This window comes from Suricata suricatta, chromosome 10 (assembly GCF_006229205.1).
Source record: "Suricata suricatta isolate VVHF042 chromosome 10, meerkat_22Aug2017_6uvM2_HiC, whole genome shotgun sequence".
Lineage (NCBI taxonomy): Eukaryota > Metazoa > Chordata > Mammalia > Carnivora > Herpestidae > Suricata > Suricata suricatta.
In genome coordinates, this window is record NC_043709.1 from 56,851,706 (window position 1) to 56,857,729 (window position 6,024).

General features: G+C 45.8%; 1 non-coding gene across 1 annotated transcript; it reads right to left on the minus strand.

The window, feature by feature from the left end:
* Positions 1-5,279: 5,279 nt before the first annotated feature.
* TRNAS-CGA lies at positions 5,280-5,361 on the minus strand. The gene has a single exon. It is a non-coding gene; the product is annotated as a tRNA-Ser (tRNA).
* Between the last annotated feature and the right edge of the window lie 663 nt (positions 5,362-6,024).

Below are 6,024 nucleotides of genomic sequence, written 5' to 3' on the forward strand. Positions count from 1 at the left end.
ACCCACATCGGGCTCTTTGCTCACAGTTCAGAGCTTGGAGCCTGCTTCAGATTCTGTCTCCCCATCTTTCTGCCCCTCCCCAGCTCATTCTCTCGTTTCTCAATAATAAATAAACTTTAAAAAAAATTTAAAAAGTTGTCTAGTTAGCCTCAAGGTCAAAATATAATCAAGAATGAGGCTGCAACAACCCCTCTGGAGCCCTCAGATTTCCAAATAGCTCTGAGGCTCAAAGTCTTTGATTTGCCTGGAACACTGTAGATTATCCAGATCAACTACCTTCATGAGGCCAAAGTCACGAACAAGATACTGTACACCCTCTGCTCGATTGTCTCTAAGAAAGAAACTTAACCATCATCTGAGTCCCATGGTGGACACCTCATATTACTAGATACTGAGTCAAGATCTACCTTCCTTAAGGTACCTACTGAAACCCAATAGTATCTTCTGCAATTGTTTTTGTATGACGACCTTCCAATTAGATGAAAAGTTGGCTGTCATGTCCTTCTTGAGGCTTCTCCATGCTAAACACCACAGTTCTTTCAGTATGATCTCAGGTTCCTTCTCAATTCTGGCAATTGGCCAATGGAAACACTGAGAACCCTCAGGGCAAAATCAATGTGACTCCTATAGTGGTGAAACTGGGACACCTGTAAGGCCGCTGTAACAAATTAGATGATGTGATGGAAGAAACAGTGATTGATGAATGATGGGCATGGGAGAAAAGAAAGTGCCAGATTAATTCTAAAGTTTGGAAACTAGATGGAATTGAGAGAATGGTATTAACAGAAACGGGAAAAGTCGAGAATGTCATCCTGGGAAAGGAGCAGTTTGTGTTTGGGGTGGGTGACCTTAGGTCAGCTATGCAGTCATAGGTAGCTAAAGTACAGGACCAAAGTTTGGCTTGGGATTTTTGTCTTGGGAGTAGGGACAAGAATGGAGCTTTTGGCAGAATTCCACTGGAGGAGGGAGAAACATGAGATGGAGAAACAATGGTCTAAGAGAAAGAGTACAGTGTCTCTGAAGTCCAATAAGAAATCAGTGGTTTGGGGGGCACCTGGGTGGCTCAGTTGGTTAAGCATCTGACTTCGGCTCAGGTCATGATCTCACAATTTGTGAATTTGAGCCCTGTGTGGGGCTCTGTGCTGACAGCTAGCTCAGAGCCTGGAGCCTATTTCAGATTTTGTGTCTCCCTCTCTCTCTGCCTCTCCCCTATTCACACTCTATGTCTCTCTCTCAAAAATAAATAAACATTAAAAAAAATAAAGAGACACCTGGGTGTCTCAGTCGGCTGAGCGTCGGACTTCGGCTCAGGTCATGATCTCATGGCTTGTGGGTTCAAGCCCTGCCTTGGGCTCTGTGCTAACAGCCCAGAGGCTGGAGCCTGCTTCAGATTCTGTGTCTCCCTCTCTCTCTGCCTCTCCTGCTTGCATTCTGACTCTCTCTCTTAAAAATAAACATTAACAAAATTCTTAATAAAATGAGAAAAGAACAGAAATCAATGGTTTCAGGGCTCCTGGGTGGCTCAGTCGGTTGAGCGTCAGACTTCGGCTCAGGTCGTGTCTCACAGTTCATGAGTTCATGCCCCGAAGTGGGGTCGCTGCTGTCAGAGCTTACTTCAGATCCTCTGTCCCCCTCTCTCCCTGCCCCTCTCCTGCTCACACTCTCTCTCAAAAATAAATAAACATTAAGAAATTTAAGGTTTCAGGGGCGTCTGGGCGGCTCAGTCGGTTAAGCATCCGACTCTGGCTGAGGTCATGATCCCACAGTTTATGAGTTTGAGCCCTCATTGGGCTCTGCACTGACAGCCCAGAGCCTGGAGCCCGCTTCAGATTCTCTCTCTCTCTCTCTTTGTCCCTCCCCCTTTTTCAAAAATATACATAAGAAGGAAAAAAAAAGAATTCAGTTTCAAACATAGCAAAGTGTTTACAACAGAATATTAAGATAGCATGAAGCTGGAGGCAGAGTATATACATTTTATTCAAAAAACAGAAGGAAGTAGCCATGCCTATCTGGCTCAGTAGGTGGAGCATACAACTCTTGATCTTGGAGTTATGAGTTCAAGCCCCATGACAGGTGTAGAAATGGGTGGCTTAATCAGTTCAACATCCAACTTGGGCTCAGGTCATGATCTCACCAGTCGTGGGTTCGAGCTCTGTGCTGGGCTCTGTGGTGACAGCTCAGAGCCTGGAGTCTGCTTGGGATTCTGTCTCCCCCTCTCTGTCTGTCCCTCCTCCACACGCACTCTGTCTTTCTCTGTCTCTCTCTCTCCCTCAAGAATAAACATTAAAAAATTTTTAAATAAAAATAAAAAATAAAATCTAATACAAGAAATAGAAGGAAGTAGAAAACAACATTTGGAACACTGGAACATTTGGAACTGTCAAGTGAAGGTATAGTTTTGTTCTGATTTAATGCATTGATCCAGTGCGATGGAATTTGAATGTGTTATGGTTGGATGTTTATGTAAATTTCCTTAGAACTTTGAAATGAGTGGGCTTTACAAGCCGATGTCGAGAAGGTAACTTTAGGGCATAAAAGCAAAGTCAAATACGAGCCAGAAACTAAAGAATGCCTGGAGGGACCTGATCTTACGGTATAAGGACATGGGAAGGGAATGGTGAAGGAATTGGAGAGTTCAGGTGGGCTGTGGTGATGGTAGAAGTTTATCTATTATGCATAAAGGTTTGAAGCCTTGGCCTCTCACCTAAGACGGTTACAGGGAAAGCATTTGAGAGTGAAAGGTATGATCTCCAAGTACCAAACAACTTGGCTAGCATTTGGGTCCAGAGCCTCCATTTTGTAAGCCATGGTGCCTTCTTCCCTTCACAGTATAGTTGTTGGTTGCCCTCTGCTGGTCAGTTTTGGTCTATGCCTCTCCAGACATTTAAATCTGAGAGCATGAGCAAAATGGCATTTGGTAGGAAGCTTGAGTACTGAGCCTGTTAGTTTATTAATTCATTCAATACATACTTACTCACATCTATGTATAAAGGCCTAGAAAGGAAATACAAACAAAAACAAAATACACAGTCCAAACTCTCAAGAAGCTTATAGTCCAGTCTGAGTGAAGGTTAAAACATGTATACATAACTACTATAAAAACATACCAGGGGCACATAGGTAACTCAGTCAGTTGAGTATTTGGCTCTTGATCTCAGCTCACTGGGCTCAGGTCATGATCATGGTTGGTGGGATCTAGCCCTGCCTTGGGCTCTGTGCTGACAATGGAGAGCCTACTTGGGAATCTCCCTCTCTCTATGCCCCTACCCACACGCGCACACGTGGGCTCTTTCTCTCTTAAAATAAACATTAAAAAAAAAAAACCAAACATCTATTTACTCAACAAAGGTGTTTTTTTTTTAATGTTTTATTTATTTTTGAGAGAGAAAGGGAGACACAATCTGAAGACAGGCTCCAGGCTCTGAGCTGTCAGCACAGAGCCCGACACAGGGCTCGAACCCACGAACTGTGAGGTCATGACCTGAGCCGATGTCAGACATTCAACTGACTGAGTCACCCAGGCACCCCAATAAACAAAGGGTTTTTAAATTTTTTTATCTTTTTTTTTTTAAATTGAGACAGAGAGAAACAGCATGAACGGGGGAGAATCAGAGAGGGAGACACAAAATTGGAAGCAAGCTCCAGGCTCTGAGCTGTCAGCACAGAGCCCAATGCGGGGCTCGAACTCAGGAACTGCAAGATGTGACCCGAGTCGAAGTCGGCTGCTTAACTGACTGAGCCACCTAGGCGCCCCTACAAAGGTCTTTTTTAAATTGAGTGGCTTTATATGTGCCAAGAATTTACATTCATCTGGGGTAGAAAGACTTCACAAAATATGGTTGGGGTATTGTGGGCGACAAGAGACTAGAGAAGACTTCCCAGGAGAATCGACATCGAAGTGGAGGTTGAGTAGAAGGTGAGAATGAGAAAGATGATTTCAAGTGAGAACATAATGAACACAGACAAATACTACACCAGGAATGCCAGTGGATAGAATGTAGTGAATGTGAAAGAATGGTTAGTGAAAAGGGACCAGGTCAGGAAACCCAAAAAGCAGCCATGGAAGGGTTCAAGGTCTCTGGCTACAACCAGATGACTTAGTGCAGCTTTCCATATATTAATTCATGTGGTCCTCATAACCCTACTTTCCTCATGAAGGCCCCAGCTAGTAGTGGGTCTAGCCTGCACTCACCCTGAAAAAAGTGGACAGACATAAGACATTTAGGAAGCAGAATAAATATAACTTTTAATTCTTGCAGAAGTGTGTCAAAGGAGATGGTGGTGGTAGAATGGATGGTGGTGGTAGAATGATGGGTCCCAGCTGGAGGAATCAAGAGCCTCAAAAAGGAAAGATAAAAGGATGTGCATGATGGGAAGTGATAGATGATGGGTGTGTGGAGGAGGGAAGGGTACAATGGTGAGGGTGACCTTGGAAAGAAGAGCATGAAAAAGGGTATGAAGGCAGGAAACTCCCAAGTCTAAGTGTGCAGAAAGCTCTATCAACTACTATTGAACTCCCTGCACTTGAGGAGCTCTATCTTGGAGAAGATGTGCAAGAAATGAAATACAAAAAGAACATCCTCAACAACTATCCTAGATATTTCCCATGATCAGAAATTGGGGGATAGGAAGAACCAGGTAAGGTGAGTACAGGTAGGTTAGAGGTCAGAGAAGGAATTAATTCTCTAACTTGGCTAATACACAGAGAATTTAGAACAGTACTTGGAACACAATGAGCATTCAGTAAAACATGTTTTCTCCCCACACTCCAGCTCCAGCCATTATGTTTCATGACATAAGCGGTTACGTTTCAACAGGCTATAGTCCCTCCCTAGCCCAGTGATTTCTGAGATGCGCCTCCCTGAAGAAATCCAAATGAGAGCATGCCTTTTCCTGGGTCTCAATTATAATCAGACTTCTGGTCAAGAAATCCAAATGCCCTCTCTTCCTGGAAATTCTAATTTTAACTATTATAGCACAGCAGGCATTCAGATTTCCAAAAATCTAACCCCTCTTCAGCCAAATCCTTTGCTACTCCCTTCCCCAAGAATGAAACGTGTGTCAAAGCTTTAACAACCCTGAAGTTACAGAATTCCAAAGTATCCAGTATCCTAGCAGCCAATAGGGTTGTGCATAATTAAGCTTCCCATGATCACCTCTAAACGTCCCAATCCTGGGGTGAGACCTCTCAGCTATTTCTGACAGAAAGGAAAGTGCAGGAAAGACGTGGGAGGGGAGTTCGTTTTACATATGCTGAAGGAGGGGGGAAAAAAGCGGCCCGTCACGAACAGGATTCGAACCTGTGCGGGGAAACCCCATTGGATTTCGAGTCCAACGCCTTAACCACTCGGCCACCGTGACTTCCAAAACTGTGTTTTGCCGCGCGCTTACAGAAGGGGTCCGTACTGAGAAGACCAGGGAGGGAGCGTGGAACTGGGAAGCCGACTCCGACCACACATACACACACACACCCTGGGACCCCCAGCCCTCCGCCCCTTACCTCGCTTCTACGCCACTCAAAGGAACAGTCCGGTGGACCGGGTGACTCAAGGAAGGAAGACGGGTCTTAAAGAGCGCAAGCTATTTAGAAAGGCGTTGGCGAGGCCTGCGAAGGAAACAGTTGGTGGGAAGGGACTGAGACCCAGGGTGGCGGCTAGAGGACTCCTCTGGTTAAGGAGAGTGGGTGCTGAGGGAGACTCAGTAAGAGTTCAAAAGGGGAACTCCCGGGGATGGATGAAAGAGGAACTTTTTGGAGAAAAGGGTCTGGGGTTCCTTGGAATTAAGGACTCCATGAGAGGTTGGGAATGTGCTATGAGCCGGGGGCGTCCCCTTGGGACAGGTATAGAGAGGTACCCAACTCCCAGGGCTGAGAGGCAAAGAGGGAGGAAAGGCTTCGCGTCTGGTACAGAACGATCTCAGGGGAGTGGGCGCCCCCTCCAGGAAACAGCTGCCTCCCCAATGGTCCCGCCACGGCCGCCGCCGCCGGGGAGGCCGCCAGGGTGGGTCCTGCGCCGGGCGCTTGGC